The 17,023-nt window shown below is 36.4% G+C and overlaps 1 long non-coding RNA gene across 2 annotated transcripts in view; it reads right to left on the reverse strand.

Annotated features, from left to right (window-relative positions):
• Positions 1-205: 205 nt before the first annotated feature.
• Positions 206-17,023, reverse strand: part of LOC137228938 (uncharacterized) — a 42,430-nt gene continuing 25,612 nt past the window's right edge. For both annotated transcript variants that reach the window (XR_010945416.1, XR_010945415.1), the window contains 2 exons: positions 1,560-1,624; positions 206-302 (listed from right to left, as the gene is read on the reverse strand). This is a non-coding gene — a long non-coding RNA (uncharacterized lncRNA). The remainder of the gene's footprint in view (positions 303-1,559; positions 1,625-17,023) is intronic.

Raw genomic sequence — 17,023 nt, forward strand, 5'->3', positions numbered from 1 at the left:
TGATTTTAATGATATTGTAAATGATATTTACAGTTGTTTGTTGCTAGTATATAGAAACATATTGACCATGTACTGCATGCTCTTTCTAAATTCACTTATTAATACTAATATTTTATAGAGTCTTTTGAATTTTCTAGACATACTTATGTCACCTGTGATAAAATAATTTTACTTTTTTTTCTCCAGTATTTATAGCTTTAAGTACCTTCTCTTTAATTCTCTTCTCTTCTCATTGGCAAGGACTTTCAGTACAAAATTGAAAAGAAGTAGTGAGAGTGGATATCCTTATCTTTTTTTCCAGTCTGAAAGAGAAAGCATTATATAGTTCACCTTTTAGGATGATAGCTATAGATTTTTTGGTAGATATCCTTTATGAGATGAAGAAAGATCCCTTCAATTTCTAGTTTTTTGGAGAATGTTTATAATTAATGGTTGTTGAATTTTATTAAGTGCTTTTTCTGGAGATGATCTTATCATTCTTCGTCCTTATTATTAACATAATAAATTATATTGATTGCCTGGGAAATGATAATTAATTTCAAATTCATGAAAAAACTCCTACTTAAAACATGGTGCTATATATACATGCATGTGTGTGTGTATAAAGATAGGATTATAAGTATTTTGTCTGTGGTTTTATATCTAAGTACATTGGAAATGTTATAATTTTCCATTCTTGCAATGGTCATACCACATATGACCATAATTACATTATGATTATGCTGGTTTCAAAAAAATTAACCAGGAAGTATTTCTTCCTTTTCTATTTTCTAGTATAGTTCGTATAAAAGTTATATCATTTATTCATTTAATGTTTTGAGAAGTTTAGTTGTGAAGACATCTGGGCCTGGAGTTTTCTTTTGGGGAAGGTTTCAAGTTATGATTTCAATTTCTTTTAAATTATTTTCTAGATTGCAATTTTTATATTCTATCCTCAAGCCCAACTAAAGTTAAGAATAATAGCATAGAGTAGGTGTTGAGAGGTGAAACTCAGGTAAAAATAAAAACTCAGGGCATGTGGGAAGGGTATCACTTCATATAAAAGTTCAACTTATTGATGTCAGAAAATATGGGGTGATATGGGGAACTCATGTTCCAGTTACAATGAACATGAATTATACTTATGATTTTAAAAATAGTACATTTTATTAAGAAATGGAAAATGTTATGAAATGTCAACAAATTTTAGAAGTTTGAGGAAATTACTGATATGCTTTTCCAGATTGTTTTTATATTTAAATGTAATGATTTAAATTCACCTGTGCTAAAAACTATCAGTTGTCAATATGCTTTCCTCCATCTCTGCCCCCCCACACAAACAACCTACATATTTCAGAAAGCTTAATCAATTTCTTTGCATTTGGTTTTAATTATGTCCCCTGATTGGCCCTTCCATGTCTGAAAATCAAGGATTTTCCTTTTGAAATAATTTAAACAATTTGTTTTATATTAAGTACATCTACCATAAGTTTGCTTGATTTTTCTTTGAAAGCAGTCATGCCTTTCTAATTTGAACTGGCCTGAGAGAGACAGAGAGAGAGAGAGAAAAGCATACTTACTTATTCTTTATTTATTGAGTCCAGAATTTTTACCAGGGTCATCCATGAAACAGTTCCATATGCCACTGCACAAAATAATACATTTTTATTAAATGACCTAGTTTCCTTGGTGATGTGATATTAACTATCATTTTCCTAAAGCATGGTAAAGAATAAAAAATTGAGTAATTATTTGTATTGGTATCCCTTTCCCAAACATACAATTAAGCCTTAAGAAAGTTATTTTTCTACTTTGTGTATTGCTTACTATAGAAAATAGATTTAAAATGCTTTCTCTTGACTTCATTTATTTAACAATTTTCTTTATTAAGCACCTACTATATATTATATGCTGAGTTTTGTGATGTAATGAGGATTGGTAAATGTCTAATTACTCTCTTGGGCTAAAATAATGCTAGGTGTTTATTTTTACACAACATGATTTAGCATACAACTCATCAGTTTTAAGTAAAGAATCCTAAATTATGTATTTCACATGTTAATCTATAAAAAGCCATAGGAGAATAATGTGCTAAATATTATTTTTGTCAGACAGAATTTTTTATGACATAATTGCATCTAAGTATTTCATTAAGCATCTGATTAAAACATTAGGCAGATTTGTTTTTAATTTAATGTTCATTGGGTAGTATATTTCACAAAGAACTTTTAATACAAATAGATTCATCATCTCAGTTGAGCAGATAACCTTTTGCATTTTGCTTAAAGCTCTTAGCCTAGTTTTAACTATAAGTTCATCCTTAGAAAATATTAATAAGTTATTATCAAGTTTTAAAACATCATTTAAAAGTTTAATATGGTTTTTGTACTTCAGAATCAGTATTCTATCCACTAAATTGTAAGTTACTTTTATAATGGGGATATATCTCATTCTCCTTGGAACCCCTGACACCAAGAAAAGGTTAGACATTCAATAAAATTAATTGAAGGAGTCAAAAATGTAATATACTTTCTTTTCTTTGTCATTAATTTGGAAATTAATGACAAAAAAATCATAATTTTGTAATGTCACCAATTAAAATTTATTCAATGGTGGAAAAAAACCTTGTAATGGGACATATTTAAAATAAACCAAATAACTTGGATGCATTTGTACTTAATTTCAGTGTAACCTTTCCCTATTGTGAATACTGAAAATCTATTACCTTATCTTCTACTTTACAGTTGTCTTTTTGATCAGAAGCTGAGACTCCTTCCAGATTTTAGCTACTGAACAAGGGGACCTCGTTTAGAGACTATCTCATCAGAAAGTTAGTTCCAGAGAGTCAAATCTCCCCTAAGTTTGTCCCTTCATGACAAAACAATTTACGTAAAGCAAGACTTCTCCATTTCTCACTTCTCCTTACTTAAATCTAAACCAAGTTAAACCATCTTCTAATTAGAAAATGGAGACTGATACTTACTTTCATTTTGTTCTAGTTAAGGCAATTTTAATTTCAAGGATTCATGAGTCACTTAAACAAAGACTGAGTAGGGGGTTGTTATGTAAGAAACCAAGACTCAAGAGACTTTGAGGAATGGACATAGGTAGAGACTGGTCTTACAGAACCTGGAAAGCTGTCAGAAATTGAACTTAACCTATGTCTCTCAGAGTTTTCAGGTCTCCAGTTTCTGCCTCTCCCTGCTTATTTGCTATACTTTCCTGTTTCTGTCAGTAGAATGGCTTCCTCTGCTTATTTATCACCCTTAAATGACTCTAAGCTCGCAGACTTTATCCCAAAATATATCATTTGGCTGGCATCCATTATTGGTTGATTACATTCTGTGTTCTTAAAATTCTTAAGAGAAATAATCTGATTGGCTCAATTCGGCCTATGAGTCCCTCCTCCACCTGTGAATTCTGTGTCTATCCTAATGTGACCAGTAATGTTCAGGGCTATGGATTTATGTGATATCAGGACAGCCAAATCCAGAAACTCTACATGGGATAAATGCTCTGCAATGGGCTGTGAATGAGGCAGGCAAATATACCTACATGATTGGTACAATACTGAGTCAATTTAAAGAAAGCAGTTGCCAGTGTTCACTGCATGGTGGAATGTGAGGCTGTTTCCTTTCTTCCGTTTTTATTTTATTGCTCTCTGTTTAGAAGCTTTTCAAGGTAAGCTAACTTAGCACAACATTCAAATGGTTTTGAAATGATTATTTCTGTTTCACTTGTCTGCCTAGACTGCTTCTTTTTCCTCACTCATCTTTTTTCTCCATTTTCAAATGCCCACAACCTGCATGATGATGACATGAAAATAATTAAGAAATAATTATAAAAACAGATTTTTAAATGTAATATTTCTAAAGACTTTGTTTATATCTTTTCCTTGCTCTCATCCCCCAAATGGTGATAATGACACATAAACGGAGGCAGTATAGCATGGTGGCCAACAGTACAGGCTCTGGAGTTAGAGACTATTTAGTTTCTTACTCTAGCTCCACCTCATTCAAGCATTATCATCTTGCACCAGCTGCTTAACCCATGTAAATTGCTTAATACATATAGTTTACAACATGTATTAAGCACAAAGTAGATGCTTAATAAATATCGACTATTACTATTACTACCACTATTAGTACTAGTGTTCATTACTACCATAACTGTTATTACACTACTACTACCAGTAGTAATAAATTATCTTTAAAGTTTATTAGTTCCCTAGAGTTTGCAAGTTAATTAAACATATTCAATCACAGTTTTGTGACTTTTCTATGAAGAAGAATATGTACAATTTTAACTGAGCCTTGTCAATAACTTTCTGTAAACTTTATCTTTACTGAATATTTGTCCATTGGGAAAATTCTATGTGCTAAATTGAGATGCACTCAACAACTTTTGCTCCGTTCATCACATGAAATTTGTCATTTTGGGGGCTATATCACTGCATGTACCATACAAATACTCCCTTCTAATGCTTCGTTCTAATCTTTTTTTTTTTTGTGGTACGCGGGCCTCTCTCTGTTGTGGCCTCTCCCGTTGCGGAGCACAGGCTCCGGACGCGCAGGCTCAGCGGCCATAGCTCACGGGCCCAGCTGCTCCGCGGCACGTGGGATCTTCCCGGACCGGGGCACGAACCCGTGTCCCCTGCATCGGCAGGCGGACTCTCAACCACTGCGCCACCAGGGAAGCCCCGCTTCGTTCTAATCTTGATTGACATTTTAGAATACATCAAGGTTTTTAAGGGAGTGGATTAAATTATATAGCTTTTACTTTTTTACAACTTTCATTTTTATATAAATTATATTGTTTTCAATTGTCTTACAAAAGAATAAAAAGTAATTGAATATATAACATTCAATTGGAGTGAAAATTGTATTCTTTTATTGGTTAAATGTTTTACTGTAGCCTAGGAAATGAAGCTTCTTGATGGGTAAACTTCCAACATGAATTCTGCTATCAGAGGTCTATGTGGATTATGGGTTCTACATTTTTGATTGTACCCATCATATTCTTAGGGAAAAGAAAGTACAAATGAAGTGTGGATATTGGACAATGTTTAAAAGAAAGCACACATCGATTTCTTTATAAAACCCGGGTGAAATATCATTAGAATAGTAGACATGAGCAAAATATGAATCAAGCATGCACATAAATTATAAATGCTGAACAATCTTTTCCATTGAGATAATTCATATTGTGGCAACCTTGATTTGCCTAAAATTTTGGTTTCATGTAAATGTTTACATCACAAGTGCAAATCAAGGGAAAGATCTTTTTTAGATTAGTGTTACATTTGAGGATACATGACAGCTCAACTGCTGCAAAAGAACACTTTCTGGTGCCTCCAATCTTACTTCCAAGAATGGCATTCTTTATGCCTGTTCACTAAACTCTTTCCAGGAAGGGCTCTTTGAGCATGGCAGCTGGTTCAGAGCCGTCATGACATTTAAATTCTTTAGCTAGTCATTCTTGGGAGGAGGATTATGAAACAGATGTACGGGAAACCTTATATTTACATGTGACATTAGTAATTCAAGTGGAGGTAATAGAGATTAGACTTTTCTTTCACCTTTATAAAAGCCTGTTATGTAACTGAAACAATGATACATTGCTCCGAATAGATAAGATAAAATTCACCAGTTATAAATATTTGAATATTTCAAAATAATTGAAAACAAATAGCTGTTTTCTTTTACTCCAGCTAAATTATCTGTTTTTCTCTCTTCTTTTTGCTTCTCTGGTCAGTAAGGCTTGTATTATGAATTAAGTGTTTTTGACCAAAAAAAAAGCCACCCCAAAACCCAACTGTGTTTTTGTTGTTTCTGTTTTCACAGCAGAAATAATGTTTTTTGTTGCAAGTGAGTGATTGTAGAAACTAAGCAGTTAATCATTTTGATATCCCTGGTTCATTATAAATTTGATACTCTGGCAGAGTGTGCTCTTTATAATACTTTAAAGGAAAATGATAGTTACGTAAATCTACTATACTCTGTAAAAGTAAAATTAAATAGAATGTAATGAAACTATACTTACATGGCACTCAACTTATTTACAAAAAAGGAAGACTATCATATTTGCATTTGCACTGCCACACCTGACAGAAAGCACATTTCAGATACATCTTTAGGACGGTAAGTACCAGAGCCTACTATTGGTTAGGAGTTGTCTTTTAATTGGAGGCTCAGAGGACAAGGAACATGGCTAAGAGAAAGAGTATAAGGGCTATTTTCAGAAAATGGGAATCAAGTTATTAACCTGATTACTCATTCAATGTGTCTTTGCAAAGCACCGTGCTAAGTTCTACTGGATATAGAGGGAGTAAAAAAAGCAAGTAAAACAGTACGCCTTCCTTTAAGTCATTTGAATTATAGAAGAGAGAACACTCATTTGCATGATTAATGTAAAGGACTGTACTGAGATGAGTTATGAGAAACACTTTGAGTAATGAGTTAAACTGAAAACTGGCCGCCTGAGTCCCACGTTGCTGCAGTATGAGCTGCTCTGAAATTTCATGTCAGTAGCAAGTCTAGAAAGACTGCCAGATGGTGGGGTAACTTTTCAATTCCATCCCTGGGTCAAAGTGGTGACCAGATGTAACAGATCTGAAAGAAGGCATTTAAGCCAGATGGAAAGGGATTTTTAAACACACACACACACACACACACACACACACACAAATAACACTTTTACTCTGGGTGTTTCAGGGAGTCTAGAATTCTGGTGTGTCTTTAGTAAGCCATGACCATTGTGTCTATTTTCCAAGTAGAGCCTTTAAAAATTAAAGGGATTAATATTAAGAGGGCTACCAGTTGCATACTTATGTTAACAAAAATTATAGAACTCCATTTATTTTTAAAACACTGTAACATACTAGCTTGATTATTAATCGAGTCAGTGACAGTCAGTCTTGATGTGTCAGCACCAATGACCTTGAATCAAACTCCTCATTATAGTATAAAAACATCCAGAAGATTTTTCTCCCAAATCCCCATTCCCTTTTGAGGCACTTGCTCCTTGACCTCTCAGTCTCCTGTGTGGACTTCCCTCTCTAGTTCTCACGTTCCATCCATAAATAGCCTTCTCCCTGCTAGTCATGCAAACCAATACATTCTGTGATAACCTTCCTCTGAAGCATGTGGTCTGAATATCTGAATAGCCCTCTGGAAATAAAACAGTGACCTCTTAAATCACTGAAAACACACATACTTTTAATTCATTACTGGGCTCATAAGAAAACTAGGAAATTTTTAGGGACAAATGAAATAAAACAATCAACAAAAACAACAATAATAAAAATAATAAAAAGAAAATGAAAAAGAAAATAGAAACCAAAATGAATAAATGTTCAAATAAGAGTTTACATCCATAGATCTGCAGTAAAGGAATTTTTATCAGATATACTTAAGGAAGAGGAAAAAGGACCTGAGAGGCAAAAAGGAATAATGGGCAAAGAAACAAGTAAATCCATAAGTAAACTGAAATATATATTGTCTATATAATAACAGTATAGTCTAATTATATATTTAACAAGATATACAAATAATATTCTATATAACAGTAACATATAAATCAGTAAAGGAGAGATCAGAATTAGAGTGTTCCAAGTACCTTGTATTATTTGGTAGGGACTTGAGATATTGAATCACTTTAGAAAACTGTTAAGTTAAATATATGGGATAAAATTTCAAAGTATTTCTAGTCAAAGGGAGATTAAAAGGAAGAAACAATCAGTATGCCAAAAAAGTAAAATACAAGAAAAATGGAAACAGAAAAGTGACACATTAAGAATGGTAAATAATGGTGGTAGAAATAAAGTAAAATAAAAATGGTAGAAATGAGTCCAAATGTGTCAGTTATCACAGTAGATGTAACAGGCTAAGCTTGACAGAAGATAGAGGTTATCAGATAGAATAATGAAGTAAAATCCATCTGTGTGTATAATACCTGTATAAGAATAGTATGGGAGATGCAGAAACATATTCAGTGGCAAAACTATGAAGTAATTAGTCAATGTCAGAGTATAGGACATTCCAGGGACAGCTGTCCACAAGCCAGCGCCATGAAAATGGTAGTGAAGTTGCAGTGGGAGAGATCAGGTTGAGAGTGAAATCTATTTATGTGTGTCCTGAGACACGTACAACTAAATTCAATAATTGTACCTTGTTTCAATCATGATTTAGATAAACCAACTGTAAAGAGACACAGTTTAGGCAATAAGGGGAAATTTGAACAGGAGAATAATGGTAAAGTCAGTTTGAGTTGGATAAGTTAAGTTTTGAGGCCTGCACTTCAGACGGTTCAAGGGATGGTTGAGAAATGCAGTTTATGCATTTAGGGTACAAGTATTGCAAAGTTACAGTCTGCATTTTCAGTGAAAGACAAAGGGATCATAACCCACAAGGTTAACTATTTCATGTAATTGGCGTGTACATCTGAAACATTTTATATGTTTCTTTGACTCTGTGTTGTTGGCTTAATTCTATATGGGTTCTGAATCAATGTAGTATAGTAAATTTCTTTAATATTAAAATGTATAATCTAGTTTACTACTACATAAAAACCAACTATCCCAATATATTTCCTCCAGTATAGAGTTATTTTAATGTCATAAAATACAAACAGAAAGGCTTGATCTTATAAAACTCTACCACCAACACATTGTGTCCTTAAGGGCTCCCTCCTTACCCACAGATTAAATCACCAACATTCGTTACAACTTTCCTCCCATCCCTTGTTCTGGGTGTGTTTCCAGGCTGGATTCCAGAAGCCAGCACACTCTTCCTACGTATCACTAAACCTTAAATCTGCTTCCTGACTTTTCCTTTGGGTTTAACATTTAACATGTTGAGAACTCATTTATGTCTCCACATGACACTCCACCTTCATTTTACTCTTTGTGTTTGCATCATGCAAAACTCAACCCCAATTATAGCTACCATAATGCTCTGGTCTCAGGTTCCCTGACCAGATAGGACCCAGATGTTTACTCATCCAGTGAAAGAGACTGTGCATCTATCTTGGAAGAACGGAATTCTAAGTCTATTCTATACTATGATAAGTCCTTCCAGCCAGATTATTACAACGCTCATATATCATGTCCAGATGGTCAAATATGTGCGATGTGTGATTAAACAAAATTGATATTGACCATGCAAGGGAACATACAAGTGAATACTGGGTTTTTGCTATATCTGTGACATGAATCAAGTCTCTTTATCTTTCTGGGCCTTTTTTTTTTTTTTTTCTTACTTATTTATAAAGTTTGTTAATACTAGGCTTTTTCTAAGATTCCTGCCTATTGTATCTTGCTTCTGTATCTTTCTTCACGATGCGTCCTATGTCTGGAAGCTTTTCCTGAGTGGTCAGTACTGTCAAACTGACAACCACATTTGTGTTCCAGTAGCACCTATGTTATGACTCTTTTACAATGACTACAACATTGTCATTGTTTTGTCTCTTACTGAACTGAAAGCCTCTGATTCATCTTTATTTTCTCCGTGTTCATCATGGTGTCAACACCTAACGTGTGTTCATTAAATATTTATTGCAAGTATGAATGGGTGAATGCCTAAAAAATTATAAAGAATATATTTTTAAAATTTGTATCATTATGTTTGTATCATCATGTAGTATAGTTTTTTTGGGTTTTTTTAACCGTGCTGTCTTGACCCAGTTTTGAAGCCCTGATTTGAGGTCGAGCAATTTTTTTTCTTGAGCAGCTAATCAAGTTCGTATCCAACTGGCCACGTCCTTTACTGGGCTCTCACGCTCCAAGCCACAGTGCATCAGCCCTAATCACTCCAAGGCTAGGTAAGAGACTGGAGACAGCCTCTAGGCCTAGGATCCCACAAAATCATTCAGGTTAGCCGATCTTCAGGGAACCTGAGAAATCTTGCTAACCCCACCCTGCTAGCCATACCTAAGCTGCCTCTTACAGCTCCAGTTTGCTGTAACTCTTCCCCTGGGTACAACCCCCTGTTGGCCTTACCTGGAAGCCTTCTCTAGTTTGGAGCTGTAAGTAACCAAAAATTCTGCCTTCCATCTTTCCAAGTGTTAGTGCGTTGTGATATCCTGCCACCAGAAGAATCTTTAAGTCTTATAAAGCACATGACGACCCTTACCTAAAAGCTATGTGCATCACATAAAAACAATTCAATTAACATTTACATTCAGGACTCTAGATAAGAAGTGCTCCTTAGCATTTGGGAACAAAAAAATTCATAATCAAAAACCTTGAAATAACTGCCCTGAAGTGGACAAAGAAAATGTTGCCAACTATTATTTTTTGCTAGCTTTCAAACCCCTGAAAAGAAGAAGTTATGCCTTATTCCCCGCTTATACGCCTCACATATACCTAGGTGCATAATAGGAACATAAAGACAATTACCAACAGATTGAGCTCAGGACAAATCATAAACCTTCTTTCTTAGATTGGCCTTTCCAAGGAAATAATTCTTAGTCTTATATTTTTTCTGTGTGAACAATATAGTAGAATCTAATTATATTAATTTAACGTGGTCTTAATAGACTAAATAATATAGATAAAATAGATCAAATACCAGAGAATATACCTACAATCAAATTCAGACATAAATAGTATGTTATTTTAAACTAAGCTGGCTGCAACGAGTGTTCTTTTTTTGCAGTTTCCAGCATCTGCTGAATTTACTGTATAGGTTGTATTGTCCTTACATTTTGGCAGAAACATAAGAGAAAACATATTTTCCTCACTGCCCCTCACACCCTTTGATTGGAAGGTTCCACTACTCTATTTGTACATTTTCCAATATACTTCTTATAGCATCCATATGCTAGCTTTTTATGCCTATTAATGCTTTCTTTACTCTGGGCACCCTTCCAAACACACTACTTTGAAATATGGAACTCCTTATTTAGTTATATAGCCAATATCTAAAAGCCTCAACTAGGAAAAGATTTCCACCAGAATTTCTGAAGGTACTGCTAAGATCAATCAAGGCAGCCACTCAATGAGTGTGGAAAAGAATCTTACAACAGCTCAGGAAACCACCTCATAAAGCCTCTACCAAGGAGAACACAACAGAAGACAGAGACTACAAACCACCAGAAGGGAAAACTGTAGCCAAACTCCACAGCAACAGATGGAGAAGAAATGCTATTGATTGAATGCACGGGACAGCTCTACACCCCACTGTAGCCCTCTGAAACACAGGGATGGAATAGAAACGTAGACTTCCTTCTCTAAGATATGGAAGATAACCCATAGATTATTCAGACACTTTTGCTCAAGAAAGGCTCATGGCTAAGAGGAACTTGTATATAAGCTTTCGGAAAAAGTATAGACATGAAGCAAAAATACACTTTGGATGGGGATAAGTGATGCTGCTTCTTTTCCAGATGTCTGCCTATTTTCCCTGCCAGAAATTTTAAAGATTTGTATAAAAGTTTCCTTAAAATGCTTACCAACGCTGTGTGAAAGAAAGAGCAAGGCACATAATGACTTCATCTCAGAGTGAATCGTAATGAACAAGATACTGCATCATTAGGAAATATGAGTCTAGAGAAAGCAGAGACCAGGGCTCTCTGGACAATGGCAAAGCCTCTGCTCACAGGAGTAGAGGCTTTTGATCCAATTGTAAGTTTTCTCCTTTGTAATGATGACGTTCCATCTCCAGCATTCAGGAGGGAAACATTTTAAAGCAACTGGTTATGTCACTTGAAAATCAAATCCCAGAGATGCTGGCTGGAAGCCAAAGAGTTACTCCCAGATGCACAAGAAAGTGGTTGCAGCATATAATTAGGTTAATGCTGGACTACACTCTGCTTTTAATGAGTTGGCAACTCCAGTGACTGCTGTGCTTTAAGTAGGTTGGTGCCTGGGAGGAAAATATACCTTATGGGACTTAGCAGGAGACAAGCCCCAGAAAGCAATTGAAGGGCTGGGATTTCACAAACCTTTCAAATAATGGAATCATAGAAGAGAAAGGTCATCTGTCTGGGTTCCTGACACTACTCAGGTTTTAAGTTTGAAAGATAAAATCCAGTCTACATTTTCATTTAGGTCTCCAAAAAAGGAGGCTCCGTCTTCTTCTCTGGCAAATGTTTTAGGGTATATCAAAAAGTTCTTCCATATGACTCCTCAAAATCTCTTTGTTGTAGTTAAGCCCCAGTAAATTTCTTCCTCATAACATCCTTTCATATACACACGTATGATTCCTACATATTAACTCAAAATATCCGTACGTCTCTTTCATGTAGAGTCACTTTCTATGTCTGAAACTGTTAATTATTTTTCAGTGGTTCAAAATCGATCATAATTCCCTAAATTCCAAATTCTGACAACATGGAAAGTATTACCATGGTTCTTGGATTTCCTGTTAAAGTTCTGGTCACTTGCAATAAACAACAAATTCTGGTTTATCTGACACTTTTGTTAATTGAAAGATACCATGAGGGGCATGAAATACACATATTACTCAATGCTAAATGATTAAGTTACTTAAAATCAAATTTGGCTGAAAGTGAGAATAAAAAAATTAACTTACAGAAGGAGTTTCTGCTATATAAGAAGAAATGCTGATTTTTTTTAATGTAAAGGAATACAACATTATTATTTAATTTTATTATTAAACCTATAGAAACATAGTTTCTAAAGTTCTCCATTATACTTCAAGAACATAAATTTTTCAAAAATTTAAACTTCTATAATTGCCTGAGTCATATGCTAATACTAAAATATTAAACAGGCAATCACTTTCAAACAGTACATTTAATAATATCGCTAAGATTTTTTTGCACTGTAGAATGTAATTCAGGGAAATGTTTTTCAGTAGCATGTTTTCCAGAAGGAATTTTAAACCAAGGAGTCATACTTGAGAAAAATCTCAAGAATATACTGACTTGAAATGCTGGAAATGGTTGGACAAGCTATAGTAATCATTTGACCAGTTTTTGTCTAATATATTAGCCTTCACAGACAGAGAAGTAAAAGGAATCTTCCTCTTAAATCTTTCTTATAATTTTATCATTCTCAAATTTTGATGAGGAAGAACAAAGTAAGCTATGGGTGCATACTTTTGCACTTTTTTTGTTTCTTCAAATGGTACATTCTTTAACATGTTGAGATCCAAGTTGATTTATCAAAGATTTTATGGATATGAGTTTGGATTTTTTTCTTCCTACTGAATATTTATGTCTATGTTGGCATTGTGCTTTCAATTTATCATCATGGGAAGAATAACCAAATAGGTTCAGGGTTTTTTTTCTTGAAATGATAATGGCCTAAATTAAATGAAGTAACTAAAAATTAAATACTATTATTAAAAAATTACTGTTTGTTTGATGTTATAAATGTTAAAATACAAACAATTCTATAATGATTAAAACAACTGTATAATTTCTATAGTTTTTTTTTATATTATTTGTATGTCATAAAAATCTATTACCTTAAAAGGATATATTTTTCCTCAAATGACCTAGTTAACGCATTCAGTCTTTAAGTATTTCTGTGACTTCTTATCTATTTGAAACTTTTTATTACTTTTGTTTATGCATGTGAATATCTTTCACAATCATCAATTGTTGTAGACTTTTACTTAAACAAAGATAATGTGCACTTCTGTATGTGTGTGTGTTCAGAAAAATATTGATATCTTGAAATGAGATATTCTTAGAGAAATTCTAGCCACATTTTAATAGACCAACCAGGGGCTACATACTTGGTCTATAGTGCAAAGAGTGAAAAAACAGATTTCACTTATTTTCTAGAGTAGTCCAAGCATGCCAACTACAGTGACCTTGTCTGCCTGGTTTGGTTTGGTTTTCTTTTTACCTTCCTTCCTCCCTCCCTCTCTCCCTCCTTTCCTTCCCTCCTCCCTTCCTTCCTTCCTGTGGACCTTGTCCCGGGAGACAGGGAGGACGAGTTACAGTCCCTCAAACACTGCTCAGATTTGAGCCAGTTTACAGACCCAGAACCTCTTGAACGAAGGGGAGGTCAGGTCCCCTTGAGGAAGAATCTGGCTACACTGCCAAAATTTATACTGTTAGTCTTTCACCCAGCTTTCCAAAAAGGGAACTGCAGAATTTTCCACCTTGACTGGCACCGGGGAAAAAGAAATAAGCAGATTTGGGGGGATTTCTGGACATTGGCTCTGAATTGACACTAATCCTAGGAGACGCCAAAAGTTACTATGTCTCACCAATAGAAGTAGGGACTTACGGAGGTTAGGTGATCAATGGAGATTTAACTTGGGTCTGTCTCAAGGTGCTTCAGTGGGTCTGCAAACCCACTGTCTACTCATTTCTCCAGTTCTGGAATAGACATACTCAGAAACTAGCAGAATCCCCATGTTGGTTCCCTAACCTGTGGAGTAAGGGCTATTAGGATAGGAAAGGCCAGGTAGAAGCCACTAGAATTGCCCTACCTAGGAAAATAGTAAGCCAAAAGCAATACCACGTTCATGGAGGGATTGCAGAGATTAGTGCCATCATCAGGGACTTGATGGAAGCAGGGGAGGTGATTCCTACCACATCCCCATTCAACTCACCTATCTGGCTTTTGCAGAAAATGTATCTTGTTAGAATGACAGTGGATTATCATACGTTTAATCAGGTGTTGACACCAATTGCAAATCTATCCCATTTTATTTCATTGCTTGAGCAAATTAACACATCCCCCGGTATGTGGTATGCAGCTGTTGACTGAGCAAATGCTTTTTTCTCTATGTCTACTGGTATAGACCACCCTTGCTTTCAGCTGGCAAGGCCAGCAAAATACCCTCACTGTCCTACCTCAGGAGTGTATCAACTCTCCAGCCCGATGTTATAATTTAGTCCACATTAGGGATCTTGATTGCCTATCCCTTCCACAAGAAATCACATTAATTACATTGATGATATTATACTGATCGGACTTTGTGAGCAAGAAATAGCAACTACTCTAGACTTATTGGTAAGACATTTGTGTGTCAGAGGGTGGGAAATAAATTAAACAAAAAATTAGTGGCCTCTACTTCAGTGAAATTTCCAGGGGTCCAGCGGTATGAGGCATGTCAAGATATCCCTTCTGAGTTAAAGGATAAATTGCTGCATCTGGCTCCTCCTGCAACCAAAAGGAGGCACAATGCCTAGTGGGCCTCTGCACTTGGAGGCAACATATTCCTCGTTTACATGTGCGACTCTGACCCATTTACTGAGTAACACAAAAGCTGCTAGTTTTGAGTAGAGCCCAATGTGAGAGAAGCTCTGTAACAAGTCCAGGCTGTTGTGCAAGCTGTTCTGTCATTTGGGCCAGATCCAGTGGCTCCTGAAGTGTCAGAGGCAGGCATGCTGTTTGGAACCTTTAACAGGGCCCTATCGGTGAACCACAGCAAAGACCCTGAAGATTTTGGAGCAATGCCCTGCCCTTCTCGTGGATAACTATTCTTCTTTTGGAAACTACTTTTGGCTTGCTATTAGGCCTTAGAAGAGATCAAGCTACCATGTGACCTGAGCTTCCCATGATGAACTGGCCATGTCTGACTCCCCAAGCTATAAAGGTGGGTGTGCACAGCAGTGGCACTCCATCATCAAATGGAAGTGTTATATGTAAGATTGGGTTGTAAGACCACAACTTAGTTACATAAGAAAGTGGCCCAGATGCCCATGGTTCCCGCTCCTGCTATATTACTTTTTCTCTCCCAGTCTGCATCTGTGTCATCATGGGGAGTCCCCTATGATCACTAGACTGAGGCAGAGAAACCTCAGTCTTGGTTTACATCTTGTTCTGGGAGATAATGTAGACATCACCCCAAAGTGTAAATCTGTAGCACTACAGCGCTTTCTGGGACATCCCTGAAGGGCAATGGTAAATGGAAATCCATGCAGTGAGCAGAACTTTTTCTTTTTTTTTTTTTGCGGTACGCGGGCCTCTCACTGTTGTGGCCTCTCCCGTTGCGGAGCACAGGCTCCGGACGCGCAGGCTCAGCGGCCACGGCTCACGGGCCCAGCCGCTCCGCGGCATGTGGGATCTTCCCGGACCGGGGCACGAACCCGCGTCCCCTGCATCGGCAGGTGGACTCTCAACCACTGCGCCACCAGGGAAGTCCCGTGAGCAGAACTTTAAGCACTGCACTTGCTTGCTTAGTTTGTTTGGAAGGAGAAATGGCCAGATGTGTGAGTGTATACCAACTCATGGCTGTGGCCAGGGAACTGGCTGAATGGGGAGGGACTTGAGAGTAGTACGACTGGAAAATTAGTGATAAGGAAGTCTGAGGAAAAGGTCTGTGGACCGACCTTTCTGAATGGACAGAAAATATGAAGATATTTGAGTCCCACGTAAGGAGGATTTTAATAATGAAGTGGATCTGATGACCCAGTTTGTGGATATTAATCAGCTTCCTTCCTGAGCCACTCCTGTCATTCCCCAATGGGCTCATGAACAAAGTAGTGAGGGTGGCAAGGAGAGAGGTTATACATGGGCTCAACAGCATGGACTTCTACTCACCAAGGCCAATCTGGCTACTGCCACTGCGAAGTGCCCCGTCTGCCAAAAACAGAGATCAACACTGGCCCCAATATGGCACTGTTCCTCAGGGTCATTGGACTGCTACCTCGTGATAGATTGATAACACTGGACTACTAATCATCATGGAAAGGATAGCATTTTGTTCTCACTGGAAGCCACACTTCTGTGGATACGAATTTGCCTTCTTTGCATGAAATGCTTCTTCCAAAACTACCACCCATGGATTTATGAAATGTCTTATCCACCGTATAGTATTCCACATGGCATTGCTTCTGATCAAGGAACTCACGTCACTGCAAATTAAGCGCAACAGTAGAGCCTATGTTTGTGGAATCCATTGGGCTTACCACGTTCCCCATCATCCTGAAACAGCTGACTTAACGGAACAGTGGAATAGCCTTTTGAAGATTCAATTACGGTGCCAGATAGGTGGCAGTATCTTTCAGGACTGGTCTGGATGTACCACAGTTGATTTATCCATCACCTACTGAAAGACATCTTGGTTGCTTCAAAGTTTTGGCAATTAAAAACATTCATGAGCAGGTTTTTGTA

This window comes from Pseudorca crassidens, chromosome 8 (genome assembly GCF_039906515.1).
Source record: "Pseudorca crassidens isolate mPseCra1 chromosome 8, mPseCra1.hap1, whole genome shotgun sequence".
NCBI classification, from domain to species: domain Eukaryota; kingdom Metazoa; phylum Chordata; class Mammalia; order Artiodactyla; family Delphinidae; genus Pseudorca; species Pseudorca crassidens.